Genomic DNA, 13,231 nt, shown 5'->3' on the forward strand with positions numbered 1-13,231 from the left:
ACGACAGTTCTGCAAAACGAAAAAAGTAGTATATTTATTACATTAATTTAAACATAGTATGTCCTGGCAAAACCCTTCCCGCTCCCCATTCTTTCTATACCTTGCAGTCCGAGTGTCAGTTGCTAGGTAACAGTGACTCTAAAGTCATCAAAATACACTATGTTCTACGTTTAAGGAACAAATTAATTATCCCTGGCAATGTTCTTTCGGATGGAATCTCCTCTCGCAGATTCCTCATCTTAGATACTCCATTGGCACTATCAGCTGGCATCTGACAGTTTTTGGTGGAAGAACAAGTGTCTTGGTGCCAAACCTCTTTGATGGTCCACTCCTTGGCTCTGGAAGTGATGGCAACTGGCCTAAATATAAAATAGCACATTACGCCCCATAGCCTCCATTTGACTTTCCCCCCATGCTCAGCAGTTAAGGGACCATTAGATAAAACGCATTTCTGCTTTTTAACTCCTGAAGCGCCTTGAATATTCCAATTTGTGGAGGAAGGATGGGAGGGCAATGAGGAATCTAAGGGAGGAGAATCCATCAAAAAGAACATTCCCAGGTTTATATAACGAATGACTTACTTGCAACTCCTGTTCTCCAGCATTGATCCATGCTGTGAATATTCCCTGACTTTAGGCTGGGTGTCCTCAGTAACAGAGCAGTTTAAACTTAAACTGAATTTAAGTCACTTTTGTGCTCTAGTGTAGTCACTTTTGAGTCATACTGCCCATAGCCAATATGAACAGCTCCCTTCCCTCCACGCCTGGCAGCCATCTTCAGATTTTGGTATAGTGCACGTGAGTGGCAGTGTGAGCTAAGAAGAGCCAAGTGGGGTAGGCGGGAGGATTGCATGTGAATCTATGAAAGATACTAATGCTGGAGAAGGATAAATTACTTACCATAATGATCTTTCTATGGATTCTTCTCCCGCATGTTAGGCAGAATCCTGTGCAGTGCCCTTAAGGACCACTACACACAATTAAGACTACAAGTGGTAATACAAGTTCACCTTTGGTACAAGCCTGTACTACACTGTTAAAGTGGTAGCAGTAGCGGAGCAGCCAGACTTATCTCAAGAGCAAATGAGCAGTAGTAGAGATTACACACAGGACCCCAATTACTGTGACTCAAGCAAACACTGACTCCAGGTTTTTGGTTGAAAAGTAAAAGTACATTTATTTCTAGACCATCTGTTTGCAAAACACTTCACTTCTATTAAATTAAAACCACACGTAAAATACACTACACACAACCAATTCACTTTGTGCAGCACAATTCAAGGTAAGTACCTTTGGTTTTGACAGACCGGTGTTGTGAAACAAAGACGTTACCGGAGGGACAGATGCGATCACTTTTTGACAGTAATGGCAGTTCGAAGGGATTGTGTCCTCCGACGTATTCCTTATCTTTGATAATAAGTTTCCAGCTTGCTGGCCTCAAACTTTTTCTGTAGCGGACGCTGCACGTCGACGTCTGCCGAGTCGATGTCCCTCGACGGCCACCGTATCGGCGCCGACATCACAATGCCCATAAATAGCCACGCGCTGCGTCCGTTGCTCAGTTCCGTTTTTCCGCGCTTCGTGGGGCCTCGGAACGTCGTTGCTCAGTTCAGTGAGGATATCTATATCTACTTGAATAAATACCAACTCGTTCTCAATGGCATCTTCATCGGAACAGACAACGCCGCGATCGAGCTTCAAGAAATGTCGAGACTGCGGTAAAAAAATGTCGATAACGGATCCACACAGGATCTGCTTGTGGTGCTTGGGAGCCGAGCACCATTGTTCAGAGTGTGAGGACTGCATGTCCATGACAGCGAAAGCCTTGAAGGAGCGAGCACAAGGGGAAGCTCGAGAGAGGTAAGTCAGTCAAAACCTCCTCGAAGGTTTCTTCGGCTGAGTCGAGGCATTCGTCTCCTCGCCGTCGAAAACATTTCCGTTCTAGATCTCGAAGTAGCTCCCACCATTCGTCGAGATCAAGACACATTCAAAAAAGAGACGTTGAAGATCCCCTTCCTCGTCTTCTGTTTCCCCAGAAAGGGTCTCCTGTCCCACAAAAAACAGCTCTCAGGCTGAGTGGGAGGAATTCAGAAAGAAAATGTTAAGCGTCTTCGAGAAAGCGGCCTCGACCCCCTCAAAGACAGCTGAGGGCGATACCCCGGGTGAAAAACCCAAAAAATCAAAACGCAGCGAGTCGCTGCACCCGGCGAAACATTCCACCCGAGAGCGCCACGAGCCATCAGGTAAGAAGGCACCATCTTCAACGCCGTCGTCGAAGATTCCTTCGACGCATGGATCGGCACCATCAACGCCGTTGTTGAAGGGTTCTTTGACGCATCGGTCGATCGACTCGACGTCATCGTCGATGAAAGAGAAGACCAAGGCTACTCCACAGCCAACGGTGGTTCCAAGGGCCTCCGGCACGACGCAGAGACCGTCGTCCACATCCTTGAGTAGGATCCCGATCCTCTCGAGTCCTTCGAGACCTCTTCCAGTCTTCTCGACACCTTCGAAGCCGGTCACATCGGCGTCGACAACATCAACGTTTTCTCACCCAATAATGACGAGTTTGGCTCCTTCTCTGCCTTAGAGATGGGTTTTACACCATTTCAGAGGTCAGAGTACACTGGACTATCTTCAATTTATGAAGAGGGGGAAGATTCTGACCAGGAAACATTTGGGTTGCAGAGGACCACACTGCCTATGTCAGAGGATTTCACCTCTGAGGAAAGAAGGTTGAAGGACCTACAGGACTCACTACATGAGGCAAGTGAAGTGGAATTTGTTAAGCCAGACCCAGGGGAACATGCCGAAACACCCTATAGAACCCTTATGGCAAGAATTATTGAATTTATGGGTTGGTCTGCGCCTTTGCCTGTTTTTCAAAAGGATGTCCTGACAGACATATTAGACAAAGGTCCACAGGAGGACCCTGTGGTCCCCTTCCATGCAGCCTTACAAAGGAAAATTACATCTAATTGGGAAACTCCTGAAGTTATCCCTGCGGTCAATAAAAGATCGTCAGCCAAGTATAGGGTAGCGGCTGCTGACCCCGAATACTTATCAAAACACCCGACTCCAGAGAGCCTGGTGGTCCAAGCGGCAACTTCATCTAGCAGTAGGACCGCTTAAACTACTGTCCCACAGGATAGAGATGACAAGAGGTACGATTCTATGGCGAAGAAAGTCTTCTCTGCTTGTAGTATGGCGTTAAAGTCCATCAACGCCACCTGTACGTTCGTCAGGTTCAGTCACACACTGTGGGAGTGTGCTTCATCAGCGGCTGACTGCATACCCGAAGGAGAGGAAAAGGAAGCCTTCCTTAACATTATTAAAGATAGCAAAGATGCCATGTGCGAATCACCTCAAACTGGCATTGATTCCGCTGACAGTATCAGCAGGGCCATGGCGGCAAGTACAACAATCCGCAGGCATGCGTGGTTGCGAAAGTCTGGTTTTGCTCCAGATGTACAGGCCAGACTTTTGAATATGCCCTTTGACGGCTCTTCGTTATTTGGAAAGAAGGCTGATGACAGTCTGGAAAAGTTGCAGACATCTAAAGCAGCGGCAAAATCGTTAGGAGCTGCAATCCGCCAAACTCCTTTTCGCCCCTCAGGAACCTCTGGAAGAGGAAAGTCCTTTCGCTATTATTCCGCATTCGGGAAAGGCAGGGGACAGCCGGCTCAAAGAGGCCAAAGAAGACCTACCCGAGGTGGACGGGTCAAAAGTACTAAAGCCGCAGCAGCAGCAGGTGCCTCTTTACCCTCGGCATCTGCATCAGCCGCCCCCAAACCACTCTGTGGCCTCTCCACACAAAACACCTGTAGGGGGCAGGTTAACTCACCATCTGACGGAATGGCAGGCTATAACGTCAGATGCTTCGGCATTGGAGACAGTTGCCCAGGGTTACTGCCTACCCTTTCTACACATCCCTCAGAGTCATCCACCGGGGCACAGCTCTCTAAAGTTCCAGATCCGCTCCTCTTGCAGGAGATCATAGACCTGCTAGAGAAAGGTGCCATAGAACCGGTACCTGTAGCGGACAGGAACAAGGGCTGGTACGCCCCCTACTTTCTCATACCAAAGAAAGACGGAGGACTGAGACCCATCCTGGACTTACGAGAACTGAACAAGTTCCTCAGGAAGGACAAAATCAAGATGGTAACTCTCTCTCAGATCCTTCAGGCCCTCCAGCTCCAAGACTGGCTGGTATCTCTGGACCTTCAGGATGCTTATTTCCATGTGCCAATCCATCCAAAACACAGGAAATACCTGAGGTTCGCAATTGGCGACTCTTTTTATCAATTCCGAGTTCTGCCATTTGGGCTGACCTCCGCCCCGAGGGTCTTCACCAAGCTAATGTCGGTAGTGGCTGCAAGTCTAAGGAGGGAAGGGATCCACGTCTACCCCTACCTGGATGATTGGCTGATCAGAGCTGTATCTTCGGAACAAGCTCAGATCCAGCTAGATTATGTCTGCCACTTCCTTCACAAACTGGGCTTCTCCCTCAATTTAAAGAAGTCACAGATGATACCATCACAGAGACTCCAGTTCATCGGAGCGGTCCTGGACACTTCCCTGGGAAAAGCCACGCCACCAGAGGTGAGGGCTCAAGATATTCCGCAGATGGTCAACAAAGTTCAAAATGCCCAACATCTCCCAGCCTTCGACTTTTTGAGATTGCTAGGCCTCATGGCATCCTGCATCTTCCTTGTGCCAGAGGCCCGCCTGAGAATGAGATCGCTCCAGTGGGCACTAAGAACCCAGTGGTCACAATACTCAGGAAGAATGACAGATCTCCTCCGGATTCCGGACAAGGTAGCCCACGACCTTCAATGGTGGGCATATCTAAAGAACATCTTGAAAGGAGAACTGTTTTGGCAACCATGGCCGGAGAGAACAGTAGTCACAGACGCCTCACTCACGGGGTGGGGAGCCCATGCCAATGACTTGACCATCAGCGGTCGTTTGTCTCCATCGGAGTCCAGACTACACATCAACCTATTAGAGCTGAGAGCGATCAGACTAGCGCTAAAAGCTTTCCTGCCATCTGTACAGGGGAAAAATGTCCTGATAATGACTGACAACACGGTTGCCATGCACTACCTCAACAAAAGAGGAGGCGTAGGATCACTGCCACTGTGCAGAGAGGCAATGCAGCACTGGTTTTGGGCAATTTGGGAAGGAATCTCTCTATCGGCAGTCCACCTAGCCGGAGAGAAGAACTTGACAGCGGACGTTCTGAGCAGGCAGAGCACAGTCTCCCACGAGTGGGAGCTAGCTCAGGAAGTCCTTCAAGAGATCTTCGCCCTTTGGGGAACCCCTCAGGTGGATCTGTTTCTGCCACAAGCACCAACAGGAAGTGCGATCTGTTCTGTTCAAGGGAATTTCCCCTGAGAGGAGCTCTAGGGGATGCGTTCGTAGTGGATTGGGAGTTTCCACTCCTTTACATGTTCCCACCAGCCCCTGTTATTCCTCAAATGATCAGGAGGTTGAGAAGATTCCGGGAAACCATGATCCTAATTGCCCCGGACTGGGCCAGGAGAACGTGGTACCCAGACCTTCTGGACATGTCCATCTGCCCTCCAATCCGTCTTCCACTCAAAGAGAATCTTCTCTCGCAGAAGGGAGGTGAGGTTCTCCATCCAGACACCAGAACCCTCAACCTTCACGCTTGGCTTCTGAAAGGGTGAGGTACAAGGATTGGGACCTCCCTGATGACGTCATGGAGGTGTTGCTTTCGGCCAGAAGGCCAGCAACAAAGTCTTTAGACCGCTGCCGTTGGAACAAATTTTGCAGCTGGTGTATGGAAGAGAATATCTACCCTTTTTCATGTGTTACACCAACGGTGTTATCGTTTCTACTCTACTTGGCAAACTCAGGCCTTCAAGTTGGCACTGTTAAAGGCTATCTCGCAGCGCTTTCCATCTTCAAGCGCACTGCGGAGGAACCATTGTATTTCAAACTACATCTAGTGACACAATTTCTCAAGGGATTAACTAATGTTTATCCTCCAAAACCATTCCAGGTTCCCTTATGGGACTTAAATTTAGTCTTAAACTTCCTAATGGGCACTCCATTCGAACCACTTCACTCTTGTTCGCTGAGATTTCTCACGCTTAAAACTGTCCTATTGGTAGCACTAACATCTGCAAGGAGGGTGAGCGAGCCACAAGCTCTCTCCTGTAAACCCCCACATACAATTTTCCACAAGGACAAAGGTGTCCTACAGGTGAAGCCTAATTTTATATCGTGCCCAGTACTAACAAATGCCACATACCTGAGATTCTTGTAAGCATAAACCTACACTCCGGTCATTGTAGTATAGTGGTCAAGACCCCTAACCCATGATTTGTATAATCCAAATGTTATTGATGACATAGATACCTGAGTGATTTGTATAGAGACATGATAAACTACTGAGAGTCTTTGAAACAACTAGTATTTAGTGCATGCATTGTAGAGAATGTGTTATGTTAGCTTAGATAGTGACCACGCTGTTTCACAACGACCCGACCTTCACCCATCCGGAGCACAGATATCTGACGTCTATCCTCCCACCAACCAAGCAACCAACCAGGAGGACGAGATGATGTCCACACCTAAGACACCACCCTGCCTGACCAATCCGGGTCCAACGTAGCATCATATATTAGACGTGTCATTGTACCTATATAATGGAATGTAACATTAATTTTGGCAGAGCGCTCTCAGAGACCTAAATAAACTTTTCCTTGGACTCTCGCAGCCTGTTCTCCTTGCCTTATTAAGGTGGTTTCTGAATTTTATATTACTCAGAAAATTACCTTACCTTCGTTCTACCCTCCTCCCCATCCGGGGAAAGAGGAAGAAAGGCTACATAGGCTGGACCCAAGGCGAGCTCTCAGCTTTCACATCAGCAGAATGGCTAGGATCAGGCAAGCAGACCAACTGTTTGTAGGATACTCAGGTCACAAGGTGGGACTACCCATAACAAAACAAACCATTTCCAGGTGGATTATTTTGGCCATTCTGGAATAAACTGGCAGGGAAAGAGCCACCCCAAAATCTTAGGGCTCATCCAACCAGGGGTAACGCAGCCTCTTTGGCTCTCCAAAGAAGGGTACCGGTCCGAGACATATGTGCGGCTGCCACATGGTCGTCCGCACATACATTCACAAAATTTTACAACCTGGATTCCTCCTCTAGTCAAGAGACCAGATTTGGCAAGGCCGTATTACATTCGGTCCATCCCTAATGGGATACATAACATTCTTACTCCCACCTCCAATTACATGCCACTGCTATGGGAGTCTATCAAAGATAAGGAATACGTCGGAGGACAATCCCTTCGAAGAACAAGTTATTTCTTACCTTGTAACGTTCTTTCGACGGGATGTTCCTCCGACGTATTCCTTATCGCCCCTCCCATCCATCCCCGCAGTAATACTTCCCTTGTGGTTGCAGCTTATGCTCCTTCAAGGTCAATAACCAATTCAGGCATGACTTTTCTTATGCTACAAAACGGAACTGAGCAACGGACGCAGCGCGTGGCTATTTATGGGCATGGTGATGTCGGCGCCGATACGGTGGCCGTCGAGGGACATCGACTCGGCGGACGTCGACACGCAGTGCCCTCTACAGAAAAAATTCCAAGGCCAGCAAGCTGGAAACGTATTATCAAAGATAAGGAATACGTCGGAGGAACATCCCATCGAAAGAATGTTACAAGGTAAGAAGTAACATGTTCTTCGGTCTTACTAAAGATACGCGTACCCAAGGGAAGAAATGTTGTCACCGGAGTTAAAACACACTTAGCACATGAATCAACACAAGAGAGTTGGGGATAAAAATCATAGGCAATACTTTTGTAAAGGCAGACAGAATCAGTGGACACTTTCCTACAAGTGAATAAAAGTCAATAAGCCTGCGCCAGTGTCAAGTGGAACGGGGTTCCTGTTGTCGAGGATCACACCGTTAGTACAGTTCACAATTCAAGATTGCCAGGAGTACTTGAAATTGTCATAAGAGGAAGCACAAGTTATAAGAGGGAAGGAAGATAAGGACAAGCCTTTGTGAGGAAAAAAAGGTATTCATCCTAGTTCCTCGAGGTCGGAAACAGTACCTTATTCAAGTGAAGAAGAGCTGGTGCCACGTCAGTTGTTCCTGGTAGTTCCTGCAGACTCACGGTTCCTGTGGCTTCAGTCGTGGGGAGAAGAAGGACGACGTCTGGAGTGATCTGTACTACCCAGGGATGAGGCCAGCAGCAGCAAAAGCAACGGTGAAAAAAAGGTGCGCTCCTTTAAAACAGGAGAGGCTCTTCAGATGGCTATCCGGACAACTACAGCTGTGTGCAGCGATTTCGACCAAGAAGAGGATCCTATGCCTGTGGAAGATGAGGTGGTTAACCCCACCAAGCTCAAGGGAAGAAGAGCCTGGACTGGATCTTCTCTTGTCGTCGAAGGGTAGATAGCTCAGGACTGCAGAAGGGCTCCACCGGGACTCGGTAGTTGCGGCAGCCGTCTTCTTCTCCGTTTCTCTTCGGTTCCTTGCAGTTCCAGTGGCGACTCTGACTTTCAGCCCAAGAGTCCTGCCTTTTATGCAAAAATCCCCCATTCACACAGCCTGGCTGTCAATCACACAGCAGAGGCGTTGTTCGGCCGGGAAAACCACCCCAGCCAATCACGACAAAGTGCGACTTGGGTTTCCAAGGATACCCTGTGCAGGGGGCTACTACACCCCTCCCTCACATACAGCCCACCTAGACACCCAGGCGCCAAGAGGAGGGCTTCTTGGAAGAAGCCCGCCAAAAGACGGTGAACAAAGAAGGCAAACCTGGTTTGCCGCGCAAAGTAAAACACAAGAAGGACTTTAACAAAAAGAAATGGCGAATAAACCCGACCAGAGCCAAAAGAAAGAGTATTTGGTCAAGCAGGTTTATGTTCGAGGCTGCTATGATAGCCTGTAACAGTACCACGTTTATATAATATAATCGCGGTAAAAATGTTAGGGTAGATACCACTACCACCAGCCAAGTCTAAATGTTAAAAGAGCAAAACAAAGCCCAGAGGCACAGACAAAAAGGGCTAGGAGTTAACCCTTTCCAGTACTCCATGTAAGTTGGGATGTACTGGGTCTGTAGTTTTAAATGAATATGTAAAGTAAATGGCAACTTTACCTGTTTTCTGGGGGACAGTAGCCAGCCCCAGAAAATGGAGTCAGGGGCAAGTATCAAAGACAACCCTGTGTTACTGCATGGAAGGTGCTGTATAACACACATGAAAAGTGGGGTTCATGGAGTGGTGTCCTCCAGAGCCCACTATCACACAAACAGTAGAAAATACACACGGCAAACACACGTAAGAGGGGGAGAAAGGCTCACACTCTTACCAAGAGGAAAAAAAACCTCCAGCAATCCAGCAAAGCTGCTGGGGGATTCACTAGGTGAGGGAAATTAGCCATAGAATGAGAATTATTATTATTATTTAGAATTCTCCCTAACACCAGTGATTGGTTGTTAGGAGAAAGACAGTTCAGAAGTTAAATTGATTTGAGGAATCCCAGTCTGACGGCGGGAAATATTCATGAGCAGGTGAATCCATGCCAGACCCCATGCTGGAGAAATTGACTTTACTTACAATTTGTAACTTTCTAGACCCAGCACACACTATATTACCATAGGGTGCTGGAGGGGTTACTTAGTATCCCCTTTGTCTAGTTTCACATGTAACATGTTTATGTTACCCTTTCTAGAGTTAATTGCTGGTGGCAGGGTTTTACTTTTTACTACCATTGTGTTCTTTTACCACGGGCAGCTACAGTAAAGCACATGGGTGCCATTTGTCAAAATGGCCTGGTCGTCTTTTTTCGCCATTTCTTGTTGGAAAGGTCCCTCTTGAGAGTTACTCTGTGTGCCAAATCAGGTTTGGTCCCTTTGTTCGTTTTGTCTTTGGCGGGATTCACGAGGGAAGGCCGCCTCAGGCTCCAGTATGTCTGGCAGGGGCAGAAAGTGAGGGAGGTGCACGAAATTAGCCATAGAATAAGAATTCTCCCTAACACCGCAGAGTCCTCATCTTATTTATTTTTATTTATTTGGATTTGTAAAGCGCACAACTGCCCTCGAGCATCGTGGCGCTGTTAAGAATGCTTGCTTGGTTACATAAGTGCATGGAGTCATCATAGGTGGTATAAAAAACATGAGGGCCAATCCCTCTTGAGGGGTGGCCGCAAACATACAGTGCATAATGTCAGAGTCTTTGGAGGCATAGGCACAAGAAAGGTGGCAAAACATGAGGGCCAACCCTTCAGGAAGGGCGACAACGACATACAATGCGTAGTGTCAAATCAGTGGGATCATAGTGTTAAGATAGGCGGCAGAACATGAGAACCAGCCCCTCTTGCAGGGTGGCACAAGCATACAATGCTTAGTGTCAAAATCGGTGGCAGCATAGTGTCCAGATAAGTGGCAGAACATGAGGGCCAGCATCAATCGGTGGCAGCATACTGTCAAAATAGGTGGCAAGACATGAGGGCCAGCTGCTCTTGTAGGGTGGCACAAACATGCGGTCCATAGTGTCAAATAATCAGAGGCAATTTGGCGGGCCTAAAGGGGGGGGGGGGAGGGGAGAGACACTGATGACCGGGGGGAGAGGGGTACATACACCCACTGACGATGAAGGGGGGGGAGAAGGGGGGCATACACACACTGACAACTAAGGGAGGGGGCAGAGGGGGGGCATACACACACACTGACGACCAAGGGGGGGGAGAGGGGGGCATACACACACTGACGACCAAGGGGGGGGAGAGGGGGGCATACACACACACTGACGACCAAGGGGGGCATACACACACACTGACGACCAAGGGGGGGGAGAGGGGGGCATACACACACTGACGACCAAGGGGGTGAGAGCGGGGCATACACTGACGACCAAGGGGGTGAGAGAGGGGCATACACTGACGACCAAGGGGGTGAGAGAGGGGCATACACTGACGACCAAGGGGGTGAGAGAGGGGCATACACTGACGACCAAGGGGGTGAGAGAGGGGCATACACTGACGACCAAGGGGGTGAGAGAGGGGCATACACTGACGACCAAGGGGGTGAGAGAGGGGCATACACTGACGACCAAGGGGGGGGGGGGGGGTGCGGGGTGGCGTACCGTGGTGGACAGGGGTAGCTAGGGCCAGGAGTGGGCCTTGGAGGGAGGTCCGGCCAAGCCTGCCGGCTTTCCCATAGGCCATGACATCCTAGGCATCAGCCAATAAGGGCAAAGTGGCAGGAGAACAGCAGCCCAGGCACTCCACTGCCTGCGGGTCAGCCATCTTGAAATGGCGATGCAGGACCCCAAATCGATCAGGAAAGGCACTGCGGTGCCTCAAATCCAGCAAATAACCCCAAAACAGCACAGATCCGCTTGCACGGTGCAGGCTTTGGTGAAGGTAGAATATTAAAGGCATTTTTTCAAAACTCTTGCACGAGCGCACATTTTCGTTTGTGCAAGCCATGAGGCTTACCTTGCTTCCAGATGGTTGTGGGTGAAGAGTTCCATCTCCAGATGGAGGTGGGAGTGGGGCAGGGGCTCCGGCGCCCTGCAGCTTCAGGTGGTGAAGTGAAGTGCTCTTGACAGAAGTGATCTTGATAGATCTCATCCAGTTCTGCAGTTCGGGACAACACAGGACATAGTGGACCTCGACTGTGCCGCTGAACGTCACCTCGTCTTGCTGGATGCTTGATGGTGTGACGTCAGGCGTCGTATAAATACCTTGTCACTACGCTCCATGCTTCAGTTCCTTCCCTTTTTCCCCCGTGCCTGAATGCTGCGGAGGAAAACGATGGGAGGGAAGCTAACCAGCCTGCAAAAAACGTAATAATGGAATACCTCCCAAGGGAAAGACCCCACAGAATTAGTAGATTAGAAAAAAGCATTTTGTTTTTTTAAATGATCAGTAAGATGGAAGCGTTTGCCTTAGAACCATAATCAGTTGTCTCCTTGCAGGGACAGAAGCGGTAAGCCACAATGACCTGAGCAGGGAGGGCTGGACGGGAGGGGCGATGAGGAATCTGCAGGAGACAAATTCATAGAAAGATCATTACAGTAAGCAGTTAGAATAACGGAGGCAGGCAGAAAACATTAAAGAGCAATGCTTGGCAAATGTATTCAGGGACGACCAAGTGGCCGCATGACATAGGTCTCCAATAGGAACTTCCCATCTGCAGGGCTGTAGAGACTGAAGCCCACCCCCCGCCCCCTGGGAGAATGTGCCCCGATGCTAGGAGCAAGGTCCCTGCCGACTAGTAACATTCGGATATACATGGGTGTGCTTGGTTATGGCGAGGCCTTCACAGGATAATGAGTTGGCAACGAACTGGTCAATTTTCCGAAACTCAGACGTACGAGCTACATAAAAACATAAGGCTCTTCTGGGGTCCAGCCGGTGAAACCGCTCTTCCTCTTGAGGAATGGGGTGGAGAGTAAAAAACAAGCAAATCAATAGACTGAGAAAAGTGAAACTGAAACCACTTTAGGGAGGAAGCCAGGTCTGACTGAGAGAAACTTTCTCCCAAAAGAAATGTAAAATTGAGGTTTACAGTACAACGGCTGCAACTCACTAACCCTCCTGGCTGATGTGATTGCAACTAAGAATGCGGTTTAAAGGAATAACAGCCTTATGGAACAAGAGTGCATGGGCTCGAACTGAGACACCGTCAAATAACTCAAAACCAGATTAAGATCCCAATCTGGGACAATAAAAAGAATTGGCAGAAACGTATTGAGAAGGCCCTTCAGGAATTAGGCAATGACTGGAATAGTGAAGTATGATCCCTGGTACGGGGACCTTTTGAACACAGACGAGGCTGCTAAATATCCTTCGACTGTGGTGACCTGAAGGCCTGCTGAGGCCAATGACAGAAGGCACGCCATTACTGTATTGGTGGGGCAAGAGATGGGGTCAATCTCGCATTCCCTGCACCATGCCTCAAATTTTCTCCACCTGCACGCCTACAGAGATCTTGCAGATGTTCTGCGTGCAGCCAGCAATACCTCAAATAGTTCCTCTGAGAGGTCCCAGCCATCCCACCTCTTCCTCTCAAGAAGCATGCATGTAGGTTGAGGGAGTTCAGGGTCGGGTGAAGCACTCGGCTTTCCGACTGGGTCAGGGGATCCGGACACTGAAGCAATGGGTGCGGTGGACAGATGGATAGATCCAGCATATCAGAGTAAGACGTTAAACTTGTCCATTCTGGG

The 13,231-nt window shown here is 48.8% G+C and overlaps 1 protein-coding gene across 5 annotated transcripts in view; it reads right to left on the minus strand.

The window, feature by feature from the left end:
- Positions 1-13,231, minus strand: part of KDM6A (lysine demethylase 6A) — a 1,954,130-nt gene that overhangs the window by 331,972 nt on the left and 1,608,927 nt on the right. The gene's annotated exons all lie outside the window — the stretch shown is intronic.

This window comes from Ambystoma mexicanum, chromosome 7p (assembly GCF_040938575.1).
Source record: "Ambystoma mexicanum isolate Mex_15411 chromosome 7p, UKY_AmexF1_1, whole genome shotgun sequence".
NCBI lineage: Eukaryota > Metazoa > Chordata > Amphibia > Caudata > Ambystomatidae > Ambystoma > Ambystoma mexicanum.